Genomic DNA, 14,117 nt, shown 5'->3' with positions numbered 1-14,117 from the left:
CTGGCAAATAAAATGTCAATGTTTTATTAGAAGCAATATGCACCTATTAGGATCAAGATAAGCTGTGATGAAAAATACCAATTTGAAAAGGATCCCACAGCCTTGCCATAAAATATGCATTCCATTTTAACAGCTGGAGGAAAAGAAAATCAAATTACTCATCACCCCACTGAAAGACAGGAAAATTCATCCATATTAAAACTACCCCAAGTATGTCTGTGACTTTTAAAATGAGCACACATTGCTCCAAAAGCACTGTAGGTGGATTGATGATGCAGACAGACACCACCAACCCACCCTGCAGGCCCCCAGGTCCAACTTCCCCTCAGCAGCAGGACAGAAACCTGCCAGAGAAAATTCTGAGCTTCCAGAGGATAAAGAGGTTTTCAGTTCTCAGGTAACAGTGTCAGCTTGCAGCATCCGAGGACTGCTTCCATAGAAAAGCAATCTAAAGCTGAAAGAGAGACACTGTGGCATCCTGCTCCAGCTGGTTTGCATGGAATTTCCCTGTAACACTGTCAGTGGTCACCACGGATTTTAGATCTGTTGGGAGAGCCAATCTGAAACAAACCATACGGAATTTTTACATAGTTGTATTTTAAAAATGCATTGCAAAGTGCCATTTTTTTGTGTATATCAGCCAGTAAGCCACAGCCTTTATTTTCACCTCATTTTATTGATTTTTCCAAAGATAGACCAGAGAAAATTGATATAATGTGAAAATAGCTCCACTGTATCTTGTATATTAAAACAAAGCGAATACCTCTGAGATACAAATCCATTGAAAATAAATAAACCAACAGGTAAGGAACAAACTGGTAATCAAATATTTTTTCTTAGTTAATGCATACATAAACTTGTGAATCAACAAAATAAAACAACAAAGTCTGCTGACCCTTGAAATAAAATATTTCCACCTCTGCAATAAATGTTCAGGTATTTGCACATCATTAAAAGAGTAGTTTAGAAAACTGCATAAAGAATAGGAAGGAAGAAAAATGCAGTCCAGATACAACTGTACCTCAGCAACAGGATACCACACTGTCCACTTTCACATAAAACTTCATAATATTATATTTTAGATAATATATCAGAGAATCATAGAATTGTAGAATGTTTTGGGTTAAAAGGGACCTTAAAGACCATCTAGTTCTAACCCCCTGACATAAAAGGGACACCTACAACTACACCAAGTTCCTCAAAGCCCCATCCAGCCTGGACTTAAATATTTGCAGAGATGGGGTATGCACAACTGATTTGTGGGTAGCCTCTTCCAGTGCCTCACCACAGTAAGGAATATCCAGCACAGTAATTGTTATCTAAAGACATGGTAGCAAAAAAAAGCTGCTAAGTAAAAGAATCAAGTCCCTGTTCGAACCAGTTTACAGTTCATAATCTTTTTAATTTCTCTAATTTGAGATTTTTTTTCCTTTATGATCAATGTCACTGCTTGCATTAGGGAGCAAGATGTGTCCCTTCATTGACACAAGTTTGTCAAGGGAATAAGCAGAGGGCAGTATCCCTGAAAAATTGTGTTCTTTGTAATGTAAATAGAAGCTTGAGAAACCAATCTTTTTTTCCTTTGTATTTGATGAGACTCTTCGGATTTACAGCTCTTTGATGATCTGACTCTCAAAGCCAAAAGTAAATAGTTGAATATTGAAAAATGGAAGAATGCAAATAAATATTATGGTGTCTTGGAACACAGTCCCAGCCCTTTCAATGATAAAATCTATTGATAAAATGTGACCAGACCTGCTGAAACAGCACCTGCACTTAGACCAGTGCCATCAAGCCTGCACACAGTTAGTAGGGTCAGCTGGCAGCAGGATGTTTGCACAAGAAAGAAAGGAGAGAATTGTCACACCATAACAGCCTGTTACAAATGGAAGCTGAAAACGTTTATTTAAAATTAATGTAACATAAAAAAGACATTTCAAATACATGCTTTTTTGTTGGCTCACCTGCTTTTTCCTTCATCAAACTGATCACACAATAACATGAGCAGCATGCTGGCATCATGGCATTGGGTTTCCTAACAAAATGAAATGAACAGAAGATAAATTGGACATAAACATAAATATTTTGGTGGTTCCTTTCTAAAAAAAAGTGAGAAAGCCTTTATTTGAGGAGTGGCATCTGTATTTAACTAGCATTTTAATGAGATTTTAAAACTGCCAAGGTAATGTTGTCAGACATGTCAAAGTTAATTGAAAGCAAATACCCTACAAAGTTGTTCTAAAGGCAAAAAGTCATTATTCCAGTGTTCCTTCTAAAAGTGGTGAGCTGCTTTCTGGCCTGTGCTGTGAGTGGAAATCCATACTGGAAACTGCAGACTAGTTTGTTTACCTGGAAAACCACATTCAAATTAGTACACTGGATAAGTGGCAACATGTGTGGATTGATGTGTATGATACGTCAGATTCTCAGTGTTTATGATTAGAGATACAAGTGGGAATAAGGCAGCCTTTGTAAACTGTATTTTATATTAGACAAAATAATACTGTTGGAAAAAGGAGAATGCTTTTCCATGTTTAAAGAAAATTACATATTATATGACAGAAGAAATACTTTTTGAGCAAAGCACAAATTATTCTGAGTTGTAGGGATGATGTTAGTCAAATTAAGGCAGCTTGAGAGAGAAGGATATCTAGCATATGTGGACATGGAGTAGATATTGTTTGCATCTCACAGAAAAAGGCCCTTATGCATAATTCTATTATGATACTTTTCAATAAAGTACATCATAACAATGCTTACTATATCTCAAGAGAATAAACCCATAGAACAAGATTATATGATTTCACCTGAAATCTGTGAAGTCAGTTTTAGTCTGAGGTATAAATAGAGATCCTCATCCAACATTTTAATTTTGAGGCAAAATGCACAAACTACTGATATAAAAGTTAGAGAGTAGAGTTTAATTGAGTTGTATGAAAGCAAAACTCTCAGCTACTAATAGTGTTACCTCTTTTTTTTTTAAACTTTAATGAATTCTGAAAACAATTGCAAAATGGAATTACTTCATGTATCATTTCTGCTTCAGGAAAGTGAGGGTTATATAAACTTGTGACAGATTAGATAAACCTATATTGCAAAAGCTGTTCTGCAAGTTATCAAATCCCTTTCCGATCTGCTCTGTGTATTTAATAAATTCGACTGGACAGGAAGACTTTCCAATCCCTTTAAAGTTTAACCTACTCCATACATTTCCGACTGCCCAGAGGAGAACAAATTGTTATATGTTTATTAAAAACTTTGAATACTTAATATCCTAAACGTTTACAGACTTGCTTAATTCATATAGCTGAATAGTATTTGATTCTACGTTAAGATCCAGACAGGCAGAATTCAGTGGCACTAGATGACAGATTTTCAGATGTCATTCTCAAAGGTATTTGTATCAAAGGTATTAGAAAAACTACAGATAAAGATGCTTAGAGAAATCCCAGTAAAAACAGTAGTAACAACAATAAAATTTAAGGCAACATTATGCTTACTGTACTTCTCCTTGAAAGGATTTCTCCTTCAAAGCATTTCTTCTTCAGTGTTCAGAGATGAAATATCAAAAATATACCACCCGTTGTCAACAGGCAGTGGTAGCAACAGATCCCAGCTCCTACTGATTCCATGTCCTGCACCTCCTGTGCATCTCCACCCACACACAACATCACGTCTGTGTCCTGCCTCACAGGATGCATCAAACGCTCCACACCTACTGGGATGAGTAAGTGGCAACATAGGACTAGTTCAAAGCTAGAGCTACTAAATGGTCTGTTGCTACTCTTAAGGATTTATATTTGACAGAGCTAAATAATTTTCTTTTGTGGTATGGTGCATTTGGATCTTGCCTGCCCATCCAGTCACTGGTTCTCATCATAGTTTTTAGAAGTGAACATTTTGGAAAATCCTATCCACTGTCAACTTTGGCTGAAATATGACAAAAGGTGGAGAAATGGGCTAATGAATTTAAAAACAGAATCTTCTTCTCTTTCTAAGCAGAGAAATTATACAAAATATGCTTGGCCATCTTCACACTTTCCTGTTACAATTTACTTCCTCTGACTGGAACTGAAGCTCATCATCATCAGCCCAGAAAACACCAAAATGCTGGAAGCATCCTTTGCTGTCCTCCTGACTGGCTCAGGCATCAATAGTTTTCACATCTTCATCCCATATAAAATACTTACCTTACAAAGAAATTTTTGATTGCTAGGCCAAGGACAGAGGATGAGGGCCAGCATTAGTTGTTGTTTATACATTGCTGATCTTGCAAAGCACTTAAATAATGACCAAATATCTAAGACACTATAAATCCCAAAGTTGGCTGAGAGCCAAACACTTTCTAAGCTCAAGGTTCAGATATACAAAATGTCTTACTGGCACAGCAAAATAGGTCCTGGCCTCTCTGAGTACCCTGTAATGGAGATAATGAAGACTGAATATCAGCTGGAGGTAAAATTTCCAAAGAAAAAGAAAATATGGTGACATCTAGAGATTTGTATAGAGGATGTTTTTCTTAGTATTTTCTTGATTATGCTATTTTTTCTATTTACTTGAGATAGTAGCATATCCTGAACATTAAAAAAAAAAAAGTGATAAAAGGGGTTTGATGACACTATTTTGAAGGACAGAATGGAAACTCTAATGGCAGAGGACTCATTAGAGAACAGTAGCATGGAGAAAGGCTCAGAAGTACTTGTGGGAAAAGGAAGGTGACATGTGAAAGGGAATTATGATAAATAAACTGAAGGTGGCTGAAAGTACCTAGATAGGGCTAGAACCATGAAAAGGTCTCTGATCACAAAGGTATGTGCTCTGAATATCTTTTTTAGTATCACAAGCATCAATGGGTCAGACTATGTGCCTTGTGCTGCTAGTGACAATAGCACATCACCACTAGATAAGTATTTAACTGCTTAACATCAGGTACAAATTCCTATAATGCATTAAAGAGAATTCTTTTTGATTGGAGAAGGGGACATTTACCGCCAGAGCAGCTGCATCTCTATAGATAGATCTAAGCATTTTAGTGAGAAGCCAGTGTCTGTAAAAGTGTGACTCTGGGCCATGTTGTGCAATTTTTCAGCTGCCTTCAGCATCTTGCTACACCTCAAGCGCTTCTTCTTCCTTATGGAATAACCACAAAGCTGAAATAAAAATCTTTTCATTAAGCCTTTCAGTCTGCTACTCAAGCTGAAGATTCTAAGAGGTGAATGAATGTACAAAACTGAGAAGAGAGCAAATGTATGCATCAAAGTTAGAAACAGCTCAAGATCTTAAATCAGCTCTGAGAAAAGGACAATAAACTTAAATGAGCCTGCTGTGAAAAGGGCTCTACAGACCAGCAAAACCCATGCAAAGAAGGCTGACTACATACACCCCACTCAATCAGAGGGAGCCCTGCTTAACATCAATCAAGATCTTGTCAGGAGGCTCTTGTGAGCAACTTATTTCATTGGAAATTAAATCTGAAATGGGTCAGGCCATAGCTTCCATGATTATAAATTTATAGTGAAGAAGAAGAAGGAGGAGGAAGTACTCTGGGCACCAGGGCAGAGATTCCCCTGCAGTCAGTGGTGAAGATCATGAAGAAGCAATGTTCCCTCCGAAGCCCAGCCCATGTAGGTCCATGGTGGAGCAGAGATCCACCTGCAGCCAGTGGAGGACCCCACCGTGGAGCAAGGGAATGCCCAAAGGAGGTTGTGATCCCCTGGGAAGGCCATGCTGGGGCAGGCTCCTGGCTGGACCTCTGAAGCTGCAGAGACATGCTGGAGGAGATGTGTTGGCAGGACTTGTGACCCTGTGGAAGGGCCTGGAGGTGGAGCAGTCTGTTTCTGAAGAACTGGAGCCCCTGGAAAGGACCCATGTTGGAGCCGGGGAAGATTGAGAGAGGGAAGCAGCATCAGAAACAATGTCATGCATTGACTCCAGCCTCCATTCCTCATCCCCTTGCTCTGCTGAGAGGAGAAGGTAGAGAATCAGGAATAAAGTAAAGCCTGGGGAGAGGAGAGGAGTGGGAAAAGGTTTTTTTTAATTTTTGGTTTTACTTCTTATTAAACTACTCTGATTTGATTGATAATAAATTAATACATTTATTTTATTTTTTAATTTTTTTAAAAAAATAATAAATTAAATTTATTTCCCCAAGTCAAATCTGTTTTGCCTGTGACCTTAACTGTTGGATGATCTCTCCCTGCCCTTATCTCAGCCCATGAGCTTTTTCTTGTATTGGCTCTCTTCTGTCCAGATGAAGAGGTGAGTGAAAAAGCAGCTTTGGTATGCAGCTGGTACCCACACAGGGACAACCCACCACATTCCTTTCACAAGTTGTAAGAGAACACTAATATTCTAGGATGCTTGTTAGAAACAAGCACTTAAAATCCTGTGAAGAGGTGTCCTATCTGTCATGCATTGACTTGGACAATTACTGTCAAATAATTTTTTTAAAAAATTCCTTGTATACTTAGTATATAAGTATACAGACCCAACAGGTCTGACTAGAGCAACTCTTATGAGAAATGAGATCCATGTTGAATTAACTTCAGTAACACACAAAATAGCGTAATTCCCAGTTTTGTCCTCAGCTTGGTTGTGTTGAGGTCTGAAATACAAAACCTGCAGAAACATTACCTTCAGAGCTCTCCTGCATACTTTTCTCTGCTTCTCCATGCAAATGCACACATTTCCTGCAGCAGCTCCAGAGCACCATTCTGCCACAAAGGGAGATCAGCCCTCAGCAAAGCCACATATGAGCCTCTGCAGCTCTTACAGACCCACACTCGTGGAAATACCCTGAAGAGAATTTAGGAGACGTGAGGGAAGACATGCACCACAGTCATGTTCTCATTAAACATCTTATCTACCTTTTGTGGAACGCAGTAACTTGCAATCCAATGGCCAGAAAGTCTCTGACAGACTAGTTTTCCTGTCACACCATGTCCTGGGTGTAAACTAAGCGGAGAGGATTTAATTTAAGAGGAGCTGTCTATAAACCAAAACCTGTTTTTTAGTTTTTCCTCTAAAGTATAGAAATGCTACCCTGGGAAGGGAATTTTTCATTATTTGTAGAAAACATCTGCTTTGTTGCCACTTCAAGCACTGTAATATTTATTTGCATTTAGTCTTTGTACACTTTTGAAAGTTAGGATGAATATGTTCTTGTTCATGAAAACAATTCCAAGAAATGTAAAATCTAGGTATCATATCAGGCTTAGAAAAAATATTTTGGCAACAGGTAAAGGGAAAATTCAGTTTTAGAGGTATCAATTCCTTATCTTGTTAGTGCTGTGCTAGCACTTCATGAGTACCCTGTATGAACAGAGAACCTGTGAAGGGTAAGCTTAACCTCAAACTCTTGCATGGCACACAGGATGCTTGAGTGGATCGAGCACTAGACGAGGATAATACTCTAAATCCTGGGAATGCCAGAGATGGATGTATTAGGAAAAAAACCCCATCAGCTGTCTGATTTTTGCAACTTGATTCTGCCATTCTTAATATAAGTATTTTATTTGATAGAACAATACTACTGAATTTAAGCACGCAATTGGAGAACTTGAAAAGATGAGTCTCGAGCCTCTGTAAAAACAATGTCCTTTCAGTGACTACAGACAAAAATCTTTCAGCCACAGTCACTAACAGTAGAAATGAAATGAGCCTTGGAAATATAAATAGACAACATACACACATCTGATGAACAGAGACTTTACTGTTTACTGAAGATACACACTTCATATACTCACTCTCTGTACAGCATTGTTTTCTGGTTTCTGTTTTGTTTAAAAAGGCATTTCAACTTACATGCTGAATATGAGACTCTGGAGACCACTGAGCTGATGGTATGTGCCTGTTACTAAGGGCAAAGGAGCAAACTACATGTTCCAAATACAATGATATAAATAAAATTCATTCTTATACAGAAAGAGGTTGATCTGCATTACTTTTAAAACAAACATGAAAATAAAGTGAGCAAGAGGATGGGCAATGAAGTCAAAACTAGCTGGAAGTTTATGAAAGATTTGTTAGTACTCCTGTGAGAACAACAAAATCAAGTGCTGGGATACCATCTAATGTAGTGAAAAATCAAAAAAAAAAAAAGAGGAAAAAAACTGTAGTTTTTAAGACTAAGATTCTACAGCCTTTTTTTTTTCAGAAACATGTGCTTTTGGGGTTCCTAAATATTCAGATATAAAAATCTTTGGGCAATACAACAATGGATTTTTGGCTATTAACTTCCTAGAATATCATAAATCAGAAATAATGTATTTCAACTATATTTTTTACCTGTCTTATGCAAATAGAAATGGAGAACTACTTGAAGGAATAAAATAATTTTATATGTTCTTCAGCCATATCAATTTTAATAATTAATTTTTTTAAAGCTCTTACACTGGGACTGACAAAGGGTTTTGAAATACATATCCCGTTTCTAGCAAGGAAAAGGCTGCTAACTCCTGCTTTAGATAATGTAATTCCATTATTTAAATGCCTAACTATTTCCATTTCCTTCAAGTCAGCTCAAAGAAATACAGTGTATTCAGTTTTCCCCTCTGGCTGATAGGCATTGTCACAGCACTGCAATTTAAAGGTTGCAAATATTTCAAGAAGCTGATTTAGTGCACTCACAAAGTACAGTTGCTTTGCGTATTTTTATATTTTTTTCACTCTTGTAGGAAGCACTGCAATAGATTTTCTGAGCAGATAGTAGATTCTCCATCATAAGAAAACTCTAAAAACAGAGCAAATGAATACAACAGAATAATAGAATTGTTCACAGGAAGTGTAATTTCCACTTTAGATCAGTTTTTGCAGGATCCTGACTAATAGATATGCCAATTGGAGGAAAGTTGAGTTTCATCTTCTCTGTAATACACTTTTAGGCAGTTGGAGAAAAATATCAGGTCCCTCTGTAGTTTTCTCTTCTCCAGGCTGAGCAAAACCAGCTCCCTCAGTGTTCCATTTCTCCAGCCCACTGCAGAGTTTTTCTGCTGGAGTCTCAAAATTGTCATTCCTTCTCTGGAATGTCCCACCTTGCAAGAGGCAGATCTGGACACAGCACTCCCAGTGTGGCCTTGGAAGGCCATGTGTCTATTCCTTGACCTGCTGGTTATGTTCACAGCTTGCAAGGACACACTGCTGACTGATATTCAACTTGCTGCCCACCCAGACACCCAGGCCTGGTCCCCATCTGCCCAGTTTGCACCCAGCTGCATTGTTCTGTCTGGTATGGAATTATTCACATACACTCATTTATTAAATATATATAGTACGGAATAGTCTTCATATAATATTTAGATATATGTGCATGAGCTGATTTGAAACAAATTGTTTGGTTTTTTTTCTGGAGCCTTTTTATGACTTTAATCTCTTAATATTCTTGTTTTACTCTTTGGTGTAATACTGAACACAAAAGCAGATAAACTCTCCTGCTTTGTATACAGAAGTAGGTGAACCTTTTATAGCCTTAACTGAATAAAATATCTTCACCTGGTTTTACCCTGAACTTGAATTCTGTTTTGCTTTACAGTAGAATAACAAAAAATATGGGCCATTTACTGTATGGCCATATGTATGGTCCATACTCCATGGACCTGAGCATCTTTAATTATATTTTAAATTTTATCAACCAGTACTTGAAAATCACTTTTTCTGCTAATAGACCTGCAATTTAACATGCACGGTTTCTAACAGTTCACAGACCTTTGGAAGATCTCAGAGGGGTTTAAATGCAGTAATCAACAGTAAGTAGCAAAATGACCTGCTCTTACGCAAAGCAAAGCTGAGTCACAGCAAGTTTTTATCAGTGGCAGCTTTTTGTTGAAAGTCTTTAAAGTCATCAGCTTTTCTAAATTGTGCTGGCAGATGATTTTTTTTTTCTCATGTCTGACATGCAATGCATAATACTCAGAGCTGTTTTTAAAAGGATAGCTGGAAAATGAGAATATTATTCTGAGTGTTTCTTCAATGCCTTATTTTTTACCTATGGTGTGGTTATGGAAAAGTCTCCAAGAGCAGATACTCATACCAGCTCTGAAGATAGAATTTTACATCTTCAGCACATATTCTTCTATTTAGAAGAGTTGAAAATTCAATTTACAAGAATTTGCTGTTTGGAGTCAACTCCTGAAGTATGGAGGACAATGAAGGAAACATTAGAAACATTTCCAAGGACACTAGGCGACTCATGCCATTGCTGAAGTATCTAAGTACTTCATACATTCATCCCTCTAGAGCTGGTGGGCAGGAACAAGTTTATCAAGGGAAAGAAAGGGAGCAAGAGAAAAAGAGTTTAGCAGCTCAAGGCCCATATTGCCATCTCCATTAGAACTGTCACTCAAGAGGCAAACTTTTTACAGGAGAATCTGAAATGTTGTTTTATCAAGTGTCTCCTTACTCAGGCAAGCACTTGAAAAAGTTTGCAGTGTTGCCTTCTTTCTGTTCCTATCACATCATCCCCAGGGCTGTGAAAACTTCATATAACATTTGGCATTCTGGACTGGTGGGTCAGAATGATACCTGTGCTACTAGGTGTCTAATTCTAAAAATGACAATACCTTTTCACCTCCACACAGCTACATTATGGGGTACCAATATTGTGTTAGGATGTGTTTTCCACTCTTCTTCTGTATGAAGCAGCATGATGATGATCAACCAGTCTGGCTGTCAGCTCAAACCTGTTTCTGATTATTTTCTGCAGCAGATCCACCAAAGTATAGGGCTCAAAAGAATCTCTAGAGCAGCCAGCCAGTGGTGCTCATGATGGCATCATGGTACCCATGATGGCAGCTGGAAAATAGCTGCAATCTCTGATCAAAGTTCACCACTGCACTCCTCCATATCAGCTGAACCAGGTATCTGCTGCAAGAAATTTTTATTTCTAGAGTTTCTGGCCTACACCTTGTTTTACTTTGCCTTGAAAACAGGGTAAGGAATGGGGTGGATGTGATTAAGAATGGGAAGGAGATGGATATTTGGTCTGAGATGATCGGGGACAGCAAGGACTTACCCAGTCACAGAAGACCAGACTATACAAACTATTTTGGACTCTATAGGGTCCTCTTCAGATCTTCCAGTGAGAAAGATATACCTTACAGATAATCTATTCCTCTCCTTCACCCTCCTTACCACCAGAAAAACCTTCCTGATATGAATCCCTAAATCTTGGTTACTCATAGTTAATACCATGTTAATACTCACAGTTAATATGATATCTGACTTACCAGCGGCAAATAAGTGATCAGCAAATAAGTGATCATTTCCTTTTTAATGATCCCTTGGATCTTCTCTTGGTGTTTTTCAGACTGAACAGATTATTTTACATCTGCTTAGACCACGCTTGTTTGGCAGCTGATCACTCTCACAGCTTATTGTTGGTCTCTTTTTTATCCAGCTGCTGCTTGATGGTTGAATACAGTTTTTCAGAAATAAGCATCTGCTTTATTTAAAGCCAGGGCCACAGTCCTCATTGCTCCTCATCTGGGTCTGAAATCTGAAAGCTAAATGGACATGAAAAAATGAGAATTCCTTACTACAGTAACCTTGTAGTTACAGTTACTTGGCAGCCTCTTTTCATTGTTGCAGAAAGGTTTGAATCCACTTCTTTCTTAATGAAATTTTCCCTAAATTAAAACAAGTATTACAAATTTTAGAGGTCATGCAAAATTTAAAAGGGCCCACCCATATCCATCCACCAAGAAAAAACTCCACTTTAAAAACATGGTTAACTAACAACCAAAACTTGATACCAGGAAATATTTTGATTTATTTGCACTAGATCAAAAATGGGCATAGCCACATGCCTCTTAATATTTTAATGAAAAATTTTTTAAATCTAGGAAATTCCTAGCCAAAAAATTAGTTCTGAAACAAATTTCAAATGTCATTCTTTAAAACATCCAATATATATATTTAAAGATTAGATTATATTATTTTAAAGATTTATCATATGCAGATGTGATTTGGGAATGAATTTTCTTCATAGCATGTTGTACCCTATGAAAAACCCTAACATCTCCAAATTTCTGATTATTTTCCACTGAAATAGGATAGATATTTATAAATAGCGTTTTCCCACTCCCCACACAATAATTAGTTAACCAAATCTGTCTCCAGCCCATGGCTCTAGATGTGAGATATCAGTTGGGGACAACAGCATCACTGACTATGTGTTTGAGATACTGCATGTTCTATGCTCCTGTTTTCCTCCATTTTTTCACAAAACCTGCTACTCTGCTACTCTAGCTGACTGCTCTTTAAATTTAGTCTCTTTTTTCTGTTTTTTTTTTTTTTTGCTTGCCTGGATTTCTCAGTGTGTCCTTTGTTTAAATTAGGCTGGCCATTTTAATCTTTTACATTTGGTATTTAAAATGTGAGAGTGAGCAGAAGCCCTTCATTCGCAGGGACAAGGGGCATGAGAGTTATTTGCTGCTGCCAGGATGCTGGCTGTGAGCCAGCACCCACTTCCTTTTCTCAGGACAGCACCAAAAGCATCCTGCTGGTGTGAGAGGAAGCAATCCAAACCAAGCAGCTCCACAGCACCTGCAGGAAGCACCTGATTGCCTCTGTCTTGTGCCTGAGAGCAGCAGCTCCTGCTGTGTTGCTGCTGGCATTCTGAATGCAGCCATGTTCTTCTCCCACAGAGGATGAAAATAGGTCTAAATTCACATTGAAATGGGTGGTATGATATGCCACCCTGTTCTGCTGCAGTCTGCTCCTGGATCATGCTAACAGGAAAGTGTTATACTGGACTGATTCAGGGAGTGAATCTGTCTTCTCACTGTTGCAAATTAGAGTCACACCTAAATAAAACAACAATATGAAGCAGGATGAGTAACCCCTATCAAATAACCCCTGAATTCCATTTACAAAAGCTGGGACAGTCATCCAGCCATCAGCCCCAAGGAAGAAAGAAGTATGGCAGAGACGCTTTTCCAGCTGACACATTCTGAGATGCTACAAGCAGTGGAGCAAGAGCATTATCAAATTTTTGTGGGGATTCCACTTTCTGCTGGCAAGTACTGCAAAGACAATTTAATGCCACTCAGTTTTGCATACACTTTGCTTGGAAATGTTTTCACGGAGTACACCAATTAATTAAATGCTCATTTAAAGTCACCAGATTTTATTATGACACAAACTGTTTGCATTACCCAGTATTTTTCCTCAAAATAGCAACAAATCTTTCTGCCTGAGCTGTGCTGCAGTCAGCTGACAGGGTACAGTAATGCTAAGTGGCAACAAGAAAGAATCGTATTTGTGAACCATAAAACACAAATGTAACACAGCTAATTTTGAGGGTCAGGGCATGATGGGATGGCCAGAAAGAGAGAGACCACACGCTGAAGGCAGCTGACAGCAGTGCCAAATGCTTTGGCCTTTCAAAAGTAAGAAGAGTTGGGAGACCTCTAGAGGCAGATACAGGCTGGCTGAAGCATTTCCTGGGCTCTCCTTGATTTGGCTGTGCCCTCCCTAGTGGTTTCCATACTAACTGCCCATAGCAGGACACACTGAGTAATTGTGGGTCAGGAATCACAAATAATCTTCATGTAGGAAAAAAAAAATACTGAAGCTGTGAAAAAAATAATCTTCTCTTACTTAATTCTTAACTTTCCTAAGAGCTCCTCTTGCTCATTGCTAGCACACTGTTTCTGTCTATCTGAAAAAGCTCCAAAGGAGAGCAAGGGAAAAAAAAAGTACATGAAGACAATTAAATAAAAAATAATTCTAATAAAATGACAAAAAAATTCTAGAGAAATATTTGGGGGAAAAGAAAAAAAGAAAGGTGATGGGTTTTCAATCCATGAGTGCCAAATTGGAAGAAAATAAACTCTTATTTTAAAAACACACCAAAATCTACCACAGAAATACCAGAAGTAGAATCAGAAAAGTATTTTTAGGGTTCTGGAGCAGGACTCATGCGAGTTCCCTTCTATCACGTCCAGATTAGGACATCAAAGCAGAGGAGAAGATAAACAGGGAGCTATCATATTCACTCTCCTCAGTGTGAAACAACCTTTAATTATCTTTCAGGAAAATACTGATGTCTGGGACAATTTCTAAACCCTTTTTCCAGATACCTTACTGTGCTTTTGTAATGGAGAGAACTGTCTTGTTTT

At 38.1% G+C, this 14,117-nt stretch overlaps 1 long non-coding RNA gene across 7 annotated transcripts in view; it reads right to left on the bottom strand.

The window, feature by feature from the left end:
- The window catches only part of LOC135294676 (uncharacterized), a 45,909-nt gene that overhangs the window by 23,349 nt on the left and 8,443 nt on the right, over positions 1-14,117 (bottom strand). For 5 of the 7 annotated variants that reach the window (XR_010356761.1, XR_010356762.1, XR_010356763.1 and 2 more), the window contains exons 2-4: positions 11,223-11,498; positions 6,634-6,795; positions 1,965-2,035 (exon numbers count right to left, since the gene is read on the bottom strand). This is a non-coding gene — a long non-coding RNA (uncharacterized LOC135294676). Of the gene's footprint in view, positions 1-6; positions 561-1,964; positions 2,036-6,633; positions 6,796-11,222; positions 11,499-14,117 lie in introns of those variants that run through there. The other 2 variants (XR_010356775.1, XR_010356773.1) reach the window with 2 other exon arrangements.

This window comes from Passer domesticus, chromosome 1 (genome assembly GCF_036417665.1).
Source record: "Passer domesticus isolate bPasDom1 chromosome 1, bPasDom1.hap1, whole genome shotgun sequence".
In the NCBI taxonomy this organism is placed as follows: domain Eukaryota; kingdom Metazoa; phylum Chordata; class Aves; order Passeriformes; family Passeridae; genus Passer; species Passer domesticus.
This window is presented reverse-complemented; position numbering and strand designations above follow the sequence as displayed.